Below are 18,856 nucleotides of genomic sequence, written 5' to 3'. Positions count from 1 at the left end.
GGCTGAATGCTGTGAGCCCTCCAGCCAGGCTGGGTCAGAGCCTGGTGTTTTGGTTAGGGTGGGCTTGTGCATAAGCAATGATTGAACTGGAGTCCATTTAAGATGTCTGTTGCCAGTTCTTTCCCAGGTTAGACTGGAATCTCAGTCACTGAAAACACCAGGCTGTCCTGACAGGGAGGTTCTGAGCTGCTTTCTTCCAGGCAACAAGCTGGCTCCTTCTCCAGAACGGCTTTGTCCGGGAGTACTTGTTGAGCATGCAAACCATCTGCTGGGAGGCCTTGTTCTGAATAAAACAGGCACGGTTCCATTTTGGTCACTCAGTTTAACACTCTCAGTTCAGAGGGTTGATGTTAGAGCTGGCCCAACAGACTCTGACAAGACAGACTGGTGAAGATCTGGAATGTTGTCTGTCTTCTGACTCACTCATCTTTTGTGCTCTGTTTCTTAATGGAGTTGCAGCAGAGCAGTGAAGCCTCAGGGAGCGCATCCCACATTTGTGAATGACACATTGCACTACTGTCTGTTCCTGAAGAGGTGACCTTCAGGAGAAGTGGGGATGAGAGGGAAATGCTGCTTCTAGCACCTGCGTAGCTGGATGGGGATATCAAAGAGATCTTCGCAAAACACCTGGCCATGGTGTTGAGCAACCTGCTGAAGCAGGAGAGTTGGACAAGCGGACTCCCTGAGGCCCCTTCCCATCTTGTACTTCTGCTATGTACATAGGCATATGAACCTCACACTCTGACGTGCAAGACCTAGAAGAGATCTTTAAATACTGCACAGATGACCCATGAAGTTAAGAGCATATGGGAATGAATGACTTATCCTTTTTTTTAGTTCCCCAATTAATGCAATCTGTTAGCATCACAGCCCTATAGATGCTGTGCCTTAATTTATTTTGTGTGTCAGAGAAGCCTGCAGAGGGCGGCTTTACTCTTGTATCACAGTCCTCAGCTGCTTGCTTTGTGTCTTTAGCACTGCGCAGAGCACCCCCCCCCCCCCCCCCCCCCCCAATTCTTTCTTTCTCACAACAGAAAACAATTTATATCGTGTAGTTTTTCTCTTTCTTTTATTCTAGACTGTTTGCGACAGAGTAAGTCAGGCAATCTACTGTAATCTATCTGGCTAGATAACATGCAGTTCATTTGCAAGGCATGTGATTACAAGGTTCTAGAAGACACTAATTAGGAGGTAAGTCTGGGGAGAGAATAGGGATTAGGAAGTATCCATCAGTCAGATGCCTGTCAGCCTGCAGAATAATAATAATTAATCATAATTAACAATACATTCTGTGTCAGTGGTGTATCTTATCTGAGGACTCTACAGGCATTTTGTATTTAATCTGCACAGCTACTTCTGATGGGAATAGACATGATAAAATATTTAGAACTAAATTTGCAAATGGCTTTTCTGAGATGAGACTCCTGTGAAAGCACCAAAATGAAGTACCTGATTTTCAGATGTGCTCAGCATTTGCAAACTCCTGAGTATGTGTGCAAGTACTAACTCGGATGTCTTTAAGCACAGAAAATGTGAGTAGTGTCTGTGGCTCAGTGGAGGACAACGTTTCAAGTGACAGCCAGGACGTGCTGGGAAATGTAAGTCTGACCCCATGGACATGGATGGATTTACTTTGCATCTGTACTTTGCATGAAGTCTGCTGGTGAAGAGCACTCATGCAGAACCAAGTCCTTATGCATGAGCTGTGCATGGACTGTGGATGCGCACAGCCAAGCATACTGCAGGTCAGCTCACCTGCAAGCAGAACAGTTCTAGCTCCTCCTAAGTGTGGTGTGAATGCCTCGAATACATCTGGGGCACTGACAGCAGGGATAAAAATGTGCTGTTTTCAGGAATTACATCCTTAAAGCTCAGCCTTTCCATAGGTGCTCACTGGAGAAGTACATGCCACTCCAGCTGAAAAGAAAAGCGTTTGTTTTCTCCAACTAATAGCATCGTTAGTCATTTAATTAGATGCTATCCCACTCCCTGCAGACCTAGCAATTTTTTCTGCTAACACAAGTTAACTGAGCAAAGGTAAATAAACCTGTGCCACAAATGTCTCTCTCTAGCTCCCAGGGCATATAGCCTTTCTTGGCCTGTGTTCAGCCTTTTCTTTCTCCCTTTTAATTTTTCACAATTGTAACAAAGAACTGGTGTACTCTGTAGGGAGGGAAGCCTAAATTGTGCCACATGATCTCCTAGGTTTGTAGCACAATGGTAGAAATACTCCAAGTCTGTAACGAATGCAGATTAGTTGGAAAATCCCTCTTTAGAATTGATTCAAGAAGGAGAAAATACATCCAGTGCTGCAGCTTTAGTAATACTTATTTGAGATCAGAAATTCTTCTCTCTCTTTTTTTTCTCAGGTTTTTCATTTCTGCTATGTGCAGTGTTTTTTCGAGGAGAATAATATAAACCTCTAGAAAGTGATGAGTATAGGACAAAAGGCTAGAAGTTCTGGCAGTGGATCAAGCAATAGATTATAGATCCATAATGTCCCTTTTGGCTCTCAGAGCTACCACAGCTTTGTAGGCAAATGTGCAAGCCACACAATATGCCAGCTACTGTTCCAAGTTGCCTGAGAATACAGGCAGAATGTTCTGTGCTGGTGACAATGTGGTCAGTAAAGTCAATAATAATCACTGCCCGGAGACCCAAGGCATTTTCACAGTCTTTAAAGATATAATTCTGTCATTCCGTTCCCTGCAACACGTAGAAAATCTTCTTTACAGATGTGGTGATGCGGCTGCAGGAGTTTTGGGGGGTTCTGAGAGTCCACTGAGACTTTTCTCCAATGCTCAACTGGAGGGATGTAGTCTGGACTCCTGCAGAAATCTTTCCTTGGATCTTTCGCAAAAGGGTCTTTTATTTCCATGGTTGTTACCTTCTGTCCACCTCCCAGTGATGCAGCCTCAACCCTGCTGTGACTAAATCCACTAAATCCAACTACAGACACCCCTGTGCTTGCAGAGAATGTTATCACTTGGGGCAGGAAGTGAAAGTTCATCCCTTAGGAAAGAGCTCGCTGCTATTTTGCAAGGCACAGCAGTAACCTGGTAACCGACATATCCATTCCTGCTACATTTTCTAGGTCAGCATGATTCATTCTTAAGGGAGCAGCTTTAAGTGGGCAAGCTGGGAGGACTGTAAGCACCATCCCTGGCTGGCACAGTGCAAGAAGCGTCACTAGGTGGGTCAGGGCAATGCAGGCCTTGTGCCCTCCCCATCCTCTTGGGGTGCTGTCCAGCCCTGCTTTGCTACTGAGGGCAAGGCCAACAGTGATTCTGATCACATGTGTCACAATACCAGGATCCCAAGTACGGAGTAAAATGGGAGCATAAAGTAATTTCAACCTGCGTCTGAATGGAAAGACCCTGCTCAAAATGAGAGGCAGGCCTCAAAGCAAGGCACCTAGAGAAATGGCAGTGCTGGTATACATCCCTCTGTGGAGCAGGACATGAGCAAGAATACAATGCAGTGCAGAGCAATGAGCCTGGAAATACTAAGGCTTTTCCCACTAGACACATTCAAGGAGTGACACACATACGAAAACAATGTCCTTTCCTCTTTCTATGTTGTAAACAAAAACATCAGCAGTTGTTGCATGGCTCCCTTTTATCCAGCACTGTATAACATGTTTGTAATATTTGACTGCACTGCACTTTTCCTTGTTGTCTCTGAAGGTGCTGTGGGACAGACTCTTGGCTATTATCAAGCTTGATGTTCTTGATCCATAAACCTATAAATTATGCTGGCAGGGGCTACAGACTGCAGAGATTTGGGCTGAGAACCAACTGGGTATGACATACTGATAAATATTTGGCCTTGATGCAGCAGTTTGTGGGCACAAAGCATCTCTCAGCAGGAGTAAACCATGCAATGCACAGAACACATCTTCATCAATTACAGGGAGTACTCATTAGCCCATGATTTTAACCAATTAGGAAAATCTTTTCTCCTGTGATGGACTTCTTCTTTGACCTTTGGCAAGATACTCCTCTTCCTTGTGCCTCAGTTTCCACACAGGGGGAAAAATATTTCTTTACCTTGCAGAGATGCCGAGCAGATTAATTAGTGCTCAGGTGCACTTTTAGGCTCTTGGGATGAAAACTGCAGTGTATGTGTTTACTTTTAAAATTGCATTTCATTATCTTGCTGAAAAAGACATCCCGTGGACCATTGCCAGTGTGATCAGAGGGGTTCTTAGCAAACACAGCAAGCCAGAGCTAAGCAGATCTTGTGCACCCCAAGCTGTGTTCTTCCAGGGCCCACGCACTGCTAGACCAGAATATTTGCAGAATACCTGCTGTCTCTGCCCGCATTTGATTTTGACTAAATATTACTCAGAACAAATTGTGACAGCTGCTGTTCAAGCACAGAGGGCCTTCTGTTGACGTCAGTACTTGTATGACAGGCAAATTTGGCTTGCTAGTCCACTTTAATCGAGTGCATGAGCATATGCATCTCCTGTGTGTAACACTCACTGTTAAAACAGGTCAGGATTTGTTTTAAATTCCTCAGCCTCTGGGGCTCTCTGATTTCCTATGAAAGAAACCAGCTCTTAGCAAAATGTGTCACCATGGCAGAGGCAGGGGTGCCACCTGCAGTTACAATACTGGGCTCTGCAAAACTGTGCTTTTCACAGAATTATAGAATCACTAATGCTGGAAAAGACCACTGAGATCCACCAACCACCAGCCCTTCACCACCATGCTCACTAAACTATGTCCCACAGTGCTGCATCTACACATTTCTTGACCACCTCCGGGCCCAGTGATTCCATCACCTCCCTGGGCAACCTGTTCCAATATCTCATCACTTCTAGAAAGAAAATTTTCCCAACATCCAACCTGAACCTCCCCTGGTGCAACTTGAGGTCATTCCCTCTTATCCTATTGCTGTTACCTGGGAGAAGAGGTCAACACTCACCTCACCACAGCTTTCTTTCAGGTAGTTGTAGGGAGCGATAAGGTCTCCCCTGAGCCTCCTCTTCTCCAGAACAAACAATTCCAGTTACCTCAGACACTCCTCATAAAACTTGTGCTCTGGACCCTTCACTATCTTCACTGCACTTCCTTTCTTGCTGCAGTAGCATTGCATCTCGTCTTGGAGCCTGCTGAATTTGTGCCTGCAATTGAGAAGATAGATCCTGGCTTGTTCTGTCTGAGCAGTGTTCATTGCCTTCCAGGCTTCTGCACAGGGTAAGATAAACACCATTATTCTTTCAACCCACCTGTGCAGCAGCTCCAACCAGTTCAGGACAGGGAAAAGCAACTCCACTGTGCAGAGGACAGCAGCCTCCAAAATGCATTTTTAGTTTCAAGGCATGTGTGGGGTGAATGGGTGGGTAGCTGAGCAACCGCTGAGATGCCACAGAAATCAGAATTTTTCTAGATCTGAGAGATTTAAATCTTTTGATAGAAAAGAAACTGTGACCCACAATAACAAAGCAAAGCACTTTTTTGGACTGCGCATATAAGCCCTTGATTTTGGCAAATAGCAGCTGACTGGGAAGCTGGAAGCCATGAGCCGTGCATGAAGGCTGTAAGCCTTTGTCATTCTGAATGTTGGTTCAAGTAATCTTTCTTTGACAGCTCATTTGCATCTAAGCTATCCCCAAAGAGTCTGAGAGTTTGGAAATAATAGAGATGACATTTGGGTAAGTGTTTAAAAATGCACAGCAGCAGCATGCTCGGAGGCTTGCATTAACAAGCAGCAACGAATCCCGAAAGTGAGCTGTAAAAAAGGAGTTGAGAATCTGTCTGAATGGAGTAAGCTTCACTGGGCATCTGATGACCGCGTAGGAAAGGATCTGTGCCAGAAGTGGAGAGGTGAGGATTACTCACAAGCTGACAGTGCCAGAAAATAAAGCAGCACCAACGAGGCTTACGGTTAGGATGCGGCATTGAGCACAGCGCACTCCCAACCTCTGCGAAGTGCTCCATTGAGAAAATTGCTTTCAAATCAAGCTGAATGGCAATGAAAAAAAAACAACAAGGCAACAGAATGGTTTCAATGAGCCAAAAAAATTATGTGATTTTAAATGTTCCTGTCCTCTAGCACAGGCACGGTGCCAGCAAATCTGCTCAAGCAAGCTTTGAGGATTAGGAAGAAGCGATTTTGCTGGTTCCCAGGCAGTCAGCGCTGTGTGCAGCTCTGAAAATGTTGCTCAGCACCAATAGGGTGAATCCTGAGAGGGGAAGAGCTGGGGGCTGCTGGGGCTGGGAGAAAACCTCTTGTGCCAGGACTGGGCATTAAAACTGCACAGGAGAAGGGAACGCCGTAAAACTGAAGGATTGCAGAATTGTGGATTTAAAGAGAGTTAAAGTCCATTAATTAGATTTACTGCTTTTTGTAGGTGCTGGTGGGTTTTTTTCCTCAGGATGTGCAAATATTTTAATTTTTATCCTTATTGTTATTTTGATAGCTCATAAAGACAACAGGTTGGCTGAGGGCCTGTTTTTACCAACATGGAATGAGAGACAGCCTTTTTCTGAGAGCTTCTTTGTTCAAATAGGGTGGAATGAATAAAGAATTGAAGAGAAAAAAATAAAATAAAATAAAAAGGCAAAATGAGGGGAGAAATTACCCTGAAGTAAAAAGGACAAATGAGGGCAACGCCAGCAGCTCCATATTCAGCACGGTGCCCACAACAGCCCTGGAGAGCTGCTAAGTGGATATAAACCAAAACTGTATTAAGACCAGCATTTGATACTCATTTTGAAAAGCATGATTGTCCTCATAAGGGTCTTTGGCAAGTCAGCCTCTCTGAAGGAAGAGAGGAACAGAAAAAGTCAGAGTTTTAGCTTTATAACGAGTACTTTAATATTTATTTATTTTTTCTGAAATATCACAGAGGTGTATTAATTTGATTTTGAAGAATGCATATTAAATTCAGTCTGTCTGCAGATTCGTGCCCTGGCTGTGAGCACCAGTGCTGCAGAAGGATACAGGATTATGTGGTGTTTGCTTGCAGCCTTGAATCACAGCTCACTCCTCCCAAATTCCTGCCCGCCTCCTTCTATTCTATGCAAAACAGCAGAGACCACAGTGTGTTGGAAATATATTTCAGCTTCCTATCCTTTTCCTTTTCACACATGCTGAATTTTCTGGTAACTGAAGCCTTTTTGGAGCTTTCTTTGTCCTTTGTGGCATAAAAAGTCAGTGTGTGGTATGAGCTCCTTTGCCTACTGGTGTCATGCTCAGGTGCACACAAAACTCCAGAAACACTCTCATAAATCACCCACAAAGAAAGATCAAAGGCAATGAGCTGGAGCTGACTGTTCTAATTCATTTCAGTATCAGCTGTAGTGCTGCAGAGCTCACACTGAGCTCCGGGAGAGCCTGCCCCATTTCCTTCAGACCTCTCATCCCAAATAGTACCAGTACAGCCTTCCTGTGAATTCAGTGGAAGCTTTTGAACTATAGGGGTTGTATATACCTGTGTTCTTGCCTGGGAAGACAGCTGGCTCACTCAAGGCCAGAGGCAGGTGGTAAGCCAGTAGGTAGGCAGCATGGGTGGCTGGGAGTTTGGGCTCAGCAGGACTAATAACTAACTTACAAATGAACAGAAGTTTTGAAAATTCTTCTGCTTTCTCTAAGCTTGCAACAAAATCTCCAGGGTTTTGTTTTGTTTTCTGTTGGTTTTTTTTTTTGTGTGTGAAAAAACTGCCTGTTTTCTCCATTTTCCAGCAAGGTGGTTTCCCCTCTTCTGAGCTGGGCTCTGTGGGGAAAGAGCCAGGTAAGGAACCAGCTGCTCAGACACCCAACTGTAGAAATAGTCTGTAGCACCCCCCTGCTTTTCTGGGTTGGGACACAAGTGAAGATGTGAGAAACGCAGATGGAATTTTCATTCCAAACAGCGGTTTATGTTTAACAAATAAATGTTTATAAAACATTTAAGGTCAGTTGCAGAAGGAAGCATCTGATTATTGAGAGATTTTGTACAGAGGCTGTCAAAACTCCAAAAGCCAAATGATTTATTGAGTAGAATTTTTTGTGCTCATTCCCTAAAGAATGGCTATGGTGGTGATGGGTTGATGGTTGGACTAGATAACCTTAGTGGTATTTTCCAATCTTAATGATTCTGTGATTCTGTGGACCTCCCATAGAAACCACTGGTCAGAAGTGCAGATGGAAGCAGCTGGAGGATTTTGTAGCAGTAATTGTAGCTTTGTCTTGGAATGTTGAACTGGACAAATGTTTCTTTGCAAACCTTTGGATGAGGAATAGGGATGAAGAGAAATGACTCACCAGATTCTAGGCCTGCTGAATAAAATCTATTTGAAATGACAACCCATTCAAGAGTAAGGTATTTCTTGAAGCACTTCAGTGTATTGCCTCAATCTATGACTTGTGTGATCATAGAAGTTTTTAAATACTTTTCATCTTCTCGATGTATCATCTTCTCCAGGCCCTGGATGTTTCCATACAGAAGAAAGCAGATGACTTGTACACTTAGCTGGGTTAACATGAGGAGCAGGTTCTATCACTTTAAGGGAGTGAAGGTGAGTGTGCCTCTTTGGTCCACGTCCTCTCTAAGAGATGTTTTGCAAAGGAAGGCAACATTCCTCCCCAGAGAGGTGATGAATACCCTGTCCTTAGAGACATTCAAGGTCAGGCTGGACAGGGCTCTGTGCAACCTGGTGTAGTTGCAGGCATCCCTGTTTATTGCAGGAAAGTTGGACTAAGTGACCTTTGAGGGTCTGTTCCAACTCAAATAATTCTATGATTCCCTTGCTTCTTTAACCCCAGTTCCTTCTAGAGCAAGGGCTTCTCACAAACAGGGGGGCTACAGCTTGTCAAACACAGTAAATATCACACAATCCATTAATACCAACAAACTACAAGAGGCTCCAGAAAGGCTCCTGACTGCTTCCTCACTAAGATCATTTCTCTGCTTTTTCTAAACTTTATTCCTTCAGGCTTCTTCATGGCACTTCCAAATCACTCCAATCATAGATGTCATATGGGGAAAATGGAGACATCTCCAAAGAGCACAGGTCTTAATCTGAGTCCTTCTGTGCTGCTTGCTGTCACTTCAGACAAGTAGTGTTGAACAATGTGATCTCATGTGTGGTTAGTGTGGGTATTGAGTAACATGAAGTGACTTATCTGCAGCTGCAGCTGCAGTTACGTTTTATTTGGTACAGTAACATGGTGTTGAAATGAACAACCTGATTATTTCCATTTCTGGAACATGAAATTTGGCACGTGGGAAGTAGACTCCCTGTGAAAGAAACAACACCAAAAGCTCTTCTCCAGCTGTGCATCAAAGATACCCCAGCTCCTGGACCCCATCCACCAGATAGCTTCAAACCACACCCCTGGGGATGATCAGATGTGATTTGATGTGAAACCAGGTGAATTCAAGCTGCAGATGCTCCTTGTGCACGAGGCAGAAAGAAAAAATAGCAGCTTAAATTGTCAAATCGAGTCAGACAAATGAGGTCAAACATAATGGCGCAGATGACACTCTTCCCTGAGGACATTAGTTGACGTGTGTCAGTCTTGCTGACCGACTGTTTCTCTTTCTTTATGACATTTGAGAAATGAAAATCAAGAATTTATTGCAAACAAATAGATACTAGTAGTAGCATTGCTGATATGAAGAGAGGCCTGTGAATATTTCTTCCTTTTTTAGCACTGCATTTCTCTTTACGCGTACTTTGCTGACAGTATTATGTCACGTCTTTCCTAAAAAAACTTTTGTTGTGAATTTTATAAGGTGTTTTTTAACCATACTTCAAGGCTGGTGATAAGATGAATTACTCTTATCGTTCTGCAGCTCATATTGAACTCATGATTTAATCATTTGGAGAGGATACATTCTTTGCACACTGATACTCTGTCTTTCTTCTCTGTATGAACAGAACAGGAATCAAAGATAAAAAGCAAGCAAACAGGAAAACATACACTGAAAGGGTTGGCAGAGAAGGCAAGGCCAGATTGTTGCTAACTAGGACTATTGGTATCTTTACAAAAATAATCCTCCATTTCCATCTCAATGTACAGCTGATTTGAACGCCGTTAAGAAATTCATTGCTTGGTGTTGGAAATAACCCTCATTAATTATAAATAAACAATCAGTTCTTGATATTTGCAACTATTAGCATAAAATTAGGGTGCAGCTAAACCAGCACACTGGAAAGCCTCAGGCTTTTGGCTGAGATCAAGCGAGACTGAGTAGCTAGTGAAAGGCAGAGAGCATTGAGTGCTGCATTCAGACCTGCTTCAGGTGGCCAACTTAGGTGATGGAGCTCATTTCCTGAGAGAAAAAAACAGTGTTAATACTAATTGCTTTTTGGCTGCCAAGCAAAATTCCATGCTTGGGTTGGGTTTTCCCAGGAACTTCTTCCCATATACATGCTTATACACATGTGTACCCCGCCTGCTGCACACGGGCAGGAGCACAATGAACAAGCAGGAGGGATTCATGATTGGTTTCCATGTGGTGCTGCTTCTTCACCCATGCATGGCCACTGTCAGACACGGCCGGTGGTCACAGTGACCCTTCTCTTAGTGCACTTGTTAATAAGATGAAAGATAAGCGAATTATTGGGAGATAAACCAGGTGCTTTTGGGCCCACAGGGGGAAGGCAAGTAAAAGCCTGGTCTAGTGGATGGCACATGCCCATGGCAGGGGGGTTGTAACTGGATGATCTTTGAAGTCCTTTTCAACCCAGGCCATTCTATGATCCTCTATGAAAAAAGACGTGAAGCCAGTCAGAAGCAAATTTGTGCAACACATGGTTTGGAGTTTTGTGTTCCTGCCATGCTCTTGCCTGACACACTGCCATAGCATGTGGGAAAATAGGCTTCAAGCACACTGAAACACCCCAGGAACATGATGGTTTCCTCTTGGTGTTCCTTGAGGGTCTTCAGCTTACCTAGACTACCATTCATTGCTGTGATTGAAGTGATAATTAATAGGATAGAATATGGATGATATAGTTATCCTTGTGTCTACAGAAGTGAGAAAATTACCTCAGGCCAAGGTGGCTTCCCCAGAGATGTTCTTGCTCAGTTATCTGAAAGATGTTGCAGCCAACAGTGTCTATATTTAATTACATCTTGAATGTCATTCTAATGGAATACTGTTCTTCTCTTGCTCTCAGACATGTAGGTGTCAAGCTCCTTCTGCTGCTCTTTTTGAAGTCCTCAGTGGAGATGCTCAGGAGCTCTTCAGGGCACTGCTGGAACTACATCAGGAAGATTCCCAGGATGCTCTCAATGGTTTACTCACTGCCAGATGCACTGACTTGCATGTGAGCCCTCAGCCTGCCAGGAAGGGCGTCATCCAAGGAGCCCAGAAGGAGGCTGACTCTCAGCCCTTTCTGTTTTTGTCTTCTTTCAAAGCCATCTGCTTCTCCGACCTATTTCAGAACGTGGAAATACACAAGTGAGGTGAAATGTCCCATCAGTTGGTAGCCTGTGAAATAGAATCATTGTGCTAATTTGGAATTCCAAGTGGTCAGCACAAGCCAGGAGGGCTTCCTCAGTGCACGTTGGCACAGCTTTAACAGATACTGAAAACAGCCACACTGAGATTTGGCAATGGCACTGGGAAATGACAGGTAGCTTTTGGGAAGGGTCAGAAAACAAGGCAACAAAATGCCTGATAAATGTTTCTGCTTCCCAGAATGTTGCACAGATGCATCCTTGATAGAAGCTGTTGAGGGCAAAACTAAATGATATAGACAGAGTATGGCACCCAGGCTGCTCGCCCAGCAGCACTCAGATATTGTGAGGCTGTTTGAAAGCGTGTGATCTGTTGCAAGGTCCTGCTACCTTGCATGACCCCTGCCAAGTTGTGCACTCATTCAGCACTACAGGCTGTCGTAGCGGGGGTTGACTGCACTAAGCCTGCTGCATCAATCCCTGTAGGATTTATGGCTGTGCAGCACACAGCACTTCAAGGCATACAGTGTGCCACTTTGACAGTATCAGTGACAGAGGCGAGGCTGTGAAGCTCTCTCAAAATCACAGAAATATCCTCCTCACGAGATAATTTCCCCAGTGCTTCACAGCAGGATAGAAGAGTGAGATTTAATGCTATATTTTAATGGAAATCACTTCGCTGTGGGCTGTAAGACAGCACATCCATCACCTCACAAGGCTGATATTCTTTTTTCCTTCCAGGAGTACCTTGGAGGGATTCAGCCAATATTAGAAAAAGAGTTTTGGTGGTGCAGCCTGGCCAAAGGAACTGAGAATGGCAGCTTTGGCTGTCAGCACTGCACACCTGCTGGAGGTAGGGTAGGTAGAAAAATAGCCTCAACCTAATGAAATGCACATACCTGCATGCATAGATACACAGATATAAACAAGTGCATGTGTTTATGTAAATTTGGTACGGGAAGGATTTGCACAGGTGATCATTTTTAAGATGACAAAGTGATACCTATTTCTTTCTCAGTGTCATTCTTAGAATGCTTTGGTTGAGGCTTAAAAAAATCTCCCAACAATCACAATCAGACAGGCAACACAGTAAAATGGATTTTGAGTGATGCAAATTGGCACAGCTATTTTGAATAGCATGTGATGCAGACATAATAATTGTTCTTGCTTGCCTGTGTTAAAATTGCTGTACAAAAGCTACCGTGAGATGCAGCTCTCCTTTCTTTTATACAGTTCTCTGAGCTTGTTTACTACTTATGGCAAAGTAGTACTGAATATCTTGCTGTCACGTTGGGTCACAGGACAAACGAACAGCAAACAAATGAGAAAGCAGAAGCAGATCAAAATCAAGAGTCAGTGTTTGGATGTCTGATGTTGTACTGACTGGAAATGATTCCAAAAGTCAACATATGCAAGTAGTTAAATGTGGATTCTATTTTCCCTTTGGTCCGGGGCTCTAACTTTCTTAACAGCAAACACTCCCAAGCATACCATCTGTTGCTGGAGAGTGAGCAGTTTAATGAGGAGGATTCTTTCCATCTCACTTACTCCTTGATGCCTGCTCCAATTTCTAGGTCATTGTTGTCTCCAAGCAATACAAAATTTCCTTCTAGCATCAGCAGTAACAGTATATATATATATATACACACATATATATACAAGCACTTGTGTGCACGTGTACTCCATAGTCCTCTTGCTCTGCCTGTTACCAGTTTTATTTATTATTCTGCTCCCTCTGCCCAGCAGAAGAAGCCTGAGTGTTCAGGAGCAGCAGAGGCTGCCACACTCCATCCCTACCAGCAATATGCTGTGTTTGTGACAAGGTAAAGGACAGCAAAAGCCATGTCCAGTCATGGACAGAGCTGCATTAATCCGTATGTCTGAGGTGAAGGTCCTATTGTGCCTCTGCCACCATGAAACTGTGCCTCAGACATGCTCCTCTTACAGTCCAGCTGGTTCATCAGTCTGGAAGAACTAGGAACCAGTTGGTTGTGGCAGAACTGATGGCAATGTATGGCTTGGAGGAATAAAGATGATATCTCATCCTAATTAATAATTGTGTAGAGACTTGCACACTGAAATGAGATTCATGAATCACTTCTCTTAGCCCCGAGCAAGTCTGCAGAAAATATTTTGTTTTTCAGAGGAACAAACACAAGACAACAAGCAAAGCTAACCCACTCATCACGAGCACTTCTGTTTAGGCAGAAAGATCCACATTTTGGAATGGAGCATGGTATTTTCCAAAGGATGGAAATGCCAGAGCAGTAATTACCTGATTCTTCAATGTACCGACCAGAGGGAAGGAATGAGCGCCAGGAGCAGGCAGCCGGGGGGAAGAACACATCTCAGTATTTAGCAAAAAAGAGAAGCATACCCAGACAGGGCTGCTGAGGTGGCAGTCCCAGCACTGAGCTCATAAGTCAGAGGTCTACCTGGTTTCCTTCCAGATGTAATCCAGAGTCTAAATACTGACCTCAAACTTGGTTCTGTCTCTGTGGCAAACTCTGGTACCTTGTGAGATGATCTTAAAGAAGGAAAACCATGACAAAGCCATTGGATGGATGGGTAAAAACCAAAAATCCAGTCCAGACTGGAGCCTGCTGCAGGCCAAGACACAGCACGGAGAAACCAGGCAGAGCAGTGTGGGATGCAAAAGGCAGCAAAGTGCACAGCAGCAGCCATAATTCAGGGCTGAAAAGCTTTATACTGGATGCTGTGTGGAAGTTGGAGGTGAAAATTCAATCTGGTGATCTTTTGGTGATGGATAAAGTCATCACTGAATTAGCAGAACAATTTGACTTATAGCTTCCTGTTTAACAATTCACTGTACTTTATGAAAATGCCTTTTCCAATGACTGAAACTTCATGTTTCACAGGAGCTAAATGTACGCCTGTCTGAATATCTATTTTGAGAGTATAGCAAGCTTGCAGACATCATTCTTATGACAATTTTCTTAAGCTGGACAAAGCTACAAACTAAAATATCCTTTCACTGACGTATGTAGCTTTCTCCTTTTGAACACATGGATTGAACACATAAATTTTCACATGCAAAAAGACCTTTTTCAGCAGAAAGGTGTTTCAGCAGAGCTGCAGTGGAAGTAGAACAGAGAGTTGCAACGGTGAGGAAAAACTCCCAAGAGAATGACAATACCCATTTGGGCATGAGTATCCCTATAACCCTTCATAACCCTTCCACAAATGTGCTGGGTAAGAACAGGCCCCACTGCTGTGGGAAAAATATGCATCCGTGAGATGGCAAAGGACTTGAATCCTCACTGGACAATCCAGGCAGTCAGCACTTGGCTGAGGATTAGCCATGGGCGCTCTGTCTGCTCCACCAGTGCAACATTCTCTGTGGCTGTGACTGATGTTAGGTCACAAAGGTTTGGCAGCCAGGGGTTGCTAATTTGGTGTTTGCATAGCTAAGTGTGGGAAAAGAAGCATATGACATGGTTCCATCTATTATTAAAAACCACAGAAATGTATTTGATTGTTGGGAGTTGTTCTTTGTCTTCCTGTCACTTGTTCCATACCCTTGCTGGTTCTGCTTTTCACAGTCACATGTTTTCCTCTATCTCAGGGAGAGGATTTTCAAGATGAGTTGCAACTATGATGCTGATTTTATGTTTGGTAGACTGTGCTCATGTTCTGGTATTATGCTTCATTTTTTCCATTGCCACATGCAAAAAAAAAAACCATCTGCATGTATAATGGCCTTGTTTGCATCACATGAGGGTTGATTTTGAGGAAAGCCCTTCTGATAGGAACATAGCGTGAGCAGCTGAATGCTTGGGAACCTATCTAAGACCTAAGATGTCTTTTGCACAACAGTATGCCAGGGAATAGAGGAGCTGTAGTTACTGCACTTCAGCCCCAAGAGAGGTTCAAATGCACATCTTCTCTAGGATAGGAGAGCCCCAGCAATGAGGTGGCTAAGCACCACTTTCCGTGCACTAACTGTAACATAAAGAACCTGCTGCTGCCCTTATGAATAACACACGTGTTGTCAGCATGCCCTGCTACTGAGCGTATCATCTCCCAGACAGGCTGGGTGCTCCCAGATCACCCTGTTGCTTTCTTGGGAGGCTGAGGTGGAAGTCAGCTGCGGAAACCACAGCAGAAATGAAAGAGTTTGTAAAAATTCCAGGTGAGGTTGGGGCACAGGCAGAGTGTAAAGGCCGAACACTGAGTAAGTCAGTGTATCCTGAGGGCTTGTTTGCTGCTGGGTATGTCTTTTCTGTATTGCCACACTGGAACTCTGGCTTCTAAAGCAAGAGGTTGGTCAGCTTTGGAGTGACAGTCTAAGTTTTGTGCCTTGTTTGCTTCAATTATTGTTAGTGTTTGAATGAGAGTCCTCTATTGACTGTCTATAGCTCTAAACAAGGAAAACAAATACTGTTTCTTCAGATGAGCTGCCAATGTCTGTGTAATTCCCACGGTTGTAGTGCTTTGATTGGAGTTGGGTGCCAGATGCATGGATTCCTCTGACAAACAGCTTTCTGGCAGGAGAGGAAGATCTGGCTCCAGAAAGCGTGTTTGTGTAAAGCGTTGCCATGTTACTGTCTATCGTTACCTGCACTGATTTGCTTTGAAGAAGCAGAGAAGCTAGACACCAGTTAAATAAATTAGAATAGAGATAACAAACACCTTGTACACACCCAGACAATCCCTCTCCTGCCACCAAGTGACCCTGAAAGGGAAGCTTTAGACATTTTTGATCTGGCACCCCAGTAGTAAGGGGAAAGATTCAGTTCTACTGATTTTGTTCTCACTGCACCCAGTGATGGAACCCAATTATCTTTGCTGACAGAACAGAAAAGTTTTCAGGAATAAAGAAAGGTCAGCAAAGGGTGGGGACTCTCAACCAGGCAACAAAGCAGTGGGTGGAAGTGAAGGCAGAGGAAGCCAACAGCTTTCAGGTTGATTCTCCTCCTGCTTTGCTTCTTGCCCTCCCCCAGGCTCCAAGCAGCTGGCAAACATTCTCCAGTTTGGTTGGCAAGAAATAAGCAAGTGACCCAACGTTAAGATCTGGGAAAGCTGGAATGGTTTGTTTGCTTGACCTTTATCTTTCAGGAACTCTGTGTATGCATGAGTGCTCTGAATGCTAGTGCTGGCCAGCCCCACAGAGCCCCTCTCAGCAGCCACAGGCCCCCTGGCCTACCCCCGAGGGAGCAGCAGACCCTGTTTCCCTGCTCCAGACACCTCTCATCTCAATCCATCCTGGGGAGATATCATGGCTCCAGCCAGGTATTCACACATAGCACAGCATACGTTTCTTTGCTACTGCAGCAAGCAGCAGTTCCTTCAGGCAGGGCTCTGAAGGCACTTTCTCAGCATTGCTCCTGGCACCTCTTCCTAGATCCCACCACCCTTCACAGATGACAAAAGGGCACCGAAACCATGACTGCTTTTACCACTCGCTGAGGAGACAGAAGGGCTCCAAGGGAAATTCAAGAAGGATCTTCAACCAGGCACTGCTGAAGCTAAGATCTGTCAAGTCATAACTTTAATGCTGTGCAGAGCATTTGCTGTTGAAGACCGCATACAGGAAATCTGAGCAGCGAATGCTCTCCATCTTTGATCAACGTGCCAGTGTGCTGCTGTGAAGTGAAACAGCGTAGGCTGGCAGATGAGAATGTTCCCCAGGGGCATTCTGTGGGGAACTCAACAGAGCTGACTGAACAAGGAAATATATCTTCAAATGTATGAATGCTGTTGTGTAAACGCTTTTGCGGCGCTCGGGGAATAAACCAAAAATAATTTAAAAATACCAAAGCCTCTATTCTATATTTCTTTGGCTTTTTAACAAACGTTAACAAACATTAAATAGAGGCTTAAGTAGCCTCTATTTTCTATTGGTTGCCAGGTCCAACTGACTCACAGAGCTCCTGAAGTCACCCAGCTAGTCAAGCCACCTCCAAAGGTGAGTTATTCCAGTGTGGTTATTTGTAGCAGAAACCTGCAGCATCAGCCTTTTAAAATGAGCTTGTATGTGTATGATGAGATTGCAGAGGCTGCACAGTGACTGTAAAGAGGAAGAACTTAATTTCCTGAGGTAACATTTTCTCCCCAAGATGGGAAGCCTTGGCTAGAAGTGCTTGGTACACACAAAGGTAAGGTGCAAGAAGCACCAGAGAGAGCGTTGTGATCAGTCCTTTAGCTCCTAGACCATGAAGGACACAAACTCCAGCTGTTTCCAGTAACTATTGTGCTGTTTCTTCCCCCCCCCCTACATCCATTACAACACACAACGCTTTTCAGTAGAATCAACAGGACTTTGGCAAAGGAGACCAGATTCTTTCTGAAGTAAACTACATGGAACCCAGAGTTCAAGGCTTCCTATTGTTTCCTTGTAACATTTTTCACAGCTCTTGGCAGCTCACGAGGACTGGGCAGGGTACTTATATGAGTGCAGGGTACTTCTATGAGTGTGTACTGGAACTGCAAACATTGAGCAATGCACACTGCAGCAGCTTCAGATGGTTAAGCAAAGCTTCTCTAATACAGCATGATCTGCTATCTTTTAAACACCTGCAAAGAAAGCTATCCAAACGCAATATAGCCACTCATATTTTCTTTGCCAATCAATTACTAAAAGCTTCACTTAGTTTATAGGCAGAATTCAAGGGGATGCAGTGTTCAGAACAGGTTACCTGGTACTCAATTCCCAACTGTTAAATAGCATTTTGTTAAAAGCTCTGAATACAGAGCATATCAAATGCATCCTTTCTCAACTGCAAAAAGCTGCCAGCTTCTGTCAGCGCTCCACACTTACATCTGCCAGTATAGAACCAGATTCCAAACAGCCTCAAATACAAACAGTACTTGACAGCATCTTGCCCGAACCTGCACCCTGGCTCTCCTACTTGATCCTCTGCTTAGATCTGCAAGACAAGGCAGAAAATACCTACAGAGAAGCTCTCAAGCTTCAATTGCTGATGAACTGTCTTGATGATAGGATACTCCACTCTGCCTTTTAAATAGCAGTAAGCACAGTTAAGTGAGTTCTGTTAACCTTCTCCACAAATCACCTTCTTGGTTCCAGAACGCTTTGCTCTGATCTCAGCCCCATCTTACATTAATAGCTTACCAGCATGTTAAGGCCAGAGGACCATTCTCTGAAAGGAGCATGAAAGGAGCCTTTAGCATGAGATGAACCAAAGAACAGAACCAACGAACAGCTTCAGGCAACAAGCAACTTTCTTAAACAGAAATGCTTGAACTCCACAACCCCATTCCTTCTTCACTCAATACACATGGTTATACCATGTGTATTGAGGCAAGTTATTGCAGGAGAGTTCTCTGCTAAGTTAATTTTGGAGGCTGTTTTACAGTTGGAAGCTGTCAGTTGTTTTAAAATACACCACTTTCTTCCCTCCCTCTTAAAACATGACCCACAAAATCCAGCTGACAAACATCAGTACTTAACACTGCGTTTTCAGTTCAG

The 18,856-nt window shown here is 44.0% G+C and overlaps 1 long non-coding RNA gene across 1 annotated transcript; it reads left to right on the top strand.

The window, feature by feature from the left end:
• The first annotated feature begins 2,733 nt into the window (after positions 1 to 2,733).
• LOC146761933 (uncharacterized) lies at positions 2,734 to 17,150 on the top strand. Its single transcript, XR_014943559.1, has 3 exons — positions 2,734 to 5,204; positions 11,121 to 16,656; positions 16,769 to 17,150. It is a non-coding gene; the product is annotated as an uncharacterized LOC146761933 (long non-coding RNA).
• Positions 17,151 to 18,856: the final 1,706 nt, after the last annotated feature.

Source organism: Coturnix japonica, chromosome 2 (genome assembly GCF_054131305.1).
Source record: "Coturnix japonica strain WE chromosome 2, WE-NBRP24, whole genome shotgun sequence".
NCBI lineage: Eukaryota > Metazoa > Chordata > Aves > Galliformes > Phasianidae > Coturnix > Coturnix japonica.
The sequence above is the reverse complement of the archived record's forward strand: the minus strand, read 5'-3'. Positions and strand labels throughout refer to the sequence as shown.